We start from the raw sequence: 1,105 nt of genomic DNA, 5'->3' as shown, positions 1-1,105 counted from the left end.
CGTACATGAAGCCACGAATTTCAGGCCTTGGACAGTGGACAGCACAGGGATATAGCCTTGAAGGGGGATGGTATAGCAGGTGAGGTGGCACCTTCCCACCCCGCCCAGGCACTTTCCGAACCTGCTTAGGGACAGGCAGCCAGAGAGCCGAGGGCGGAGGTAGAGAGCTCAGAGCTCAGGACCCTGGAGCCCGCCTGGAAGTTCTGTAGCTGTGTTTTTTTGAGTGAGCCATACCTGAGCAGGAGATGATTTAAATTCAGGCACTGGAACTGCGCTATCCCCCAGTGTCGGGACGATGCCAGCGACCAGTAAGGAGGGCAGGACACAATGATGGAGCTCTTGTTGCTGCCTCCCGGACTTCTTCAAGAGCTAGGAGACCGCCCTGTTTTGGCTCAGTGGATAGGGCATCGGCCTGCGGACTGAAGGGTCCCCGGTTCGATTCCGGTCAAGGGCATGTACCTTGGTTTCGGGCACATCCCCATTGGGAGGTGTGCAGGAGGCAGCTGGTCGATGTTTCTAACTCTCTATCTCCCTTCCTCTCTGTAAAAAACCAATAAAGTATATTTTTTAAAAAAAAGAGCTAGGAGACCAAACCTGACACCAACCCCAAGGACAGGACGGATCTGGGTCCCAAGACTTCGGAATGCTTCATTATGCTTCAGTCTTTTTTAAATTATTATTGATTTTTTACAGGGAGAGGGATACAGGTCGCTCCAAAGCCAGTGGTTTTCAACCTTCTGGCCCTTTAAATACAGTTCCTCATGTTGTGACCCAACCATAAAATTATTTTCGTTGCTACTTCATAATAGCTTTTTTTCGCACAGGTCAGGGTAATTTTGCATTTTATTTTTATTGATTTTTAGAGAGGAAGGGAAAAAAAAGAAACTTCATTGTGAAAGAGAAACATCAATAGGCCGGCCAGCTTTGCTCAGTGGTTGAGCATCGACCTATGAACCCAGGAGGTCACGGTTAGATTCCCTGTCAGGGCACATGCCCAGGTTGTGGGCTCGATCCCCTGCATGGGCAGTGCAGGAGGCCGCCGATCCATGATTCTCATCATTGATGTTTCTATCTCCCTTCTCTGAAATCAATTTAAAAAAATTCA

This window comes from Myotis brandtii, unplaced genomic scaffold (assembly GCF_000412655.1).
Source record: "Myotis brandtii unplaced genomic scaffold, ASM41265v1 scaffold3017, whole genome shotgun sequence".
In the NCBI taxonomy this organism is placed as follows: domain Eukaryota; kingdom Metazoa; phylum Chordata; class Mammalia; order Chiroptera; family Vespertilionidae; genus Myotis; species Myotis brandtii.
Note: the sequence above shows the minus strand (reverse complement) of the source record.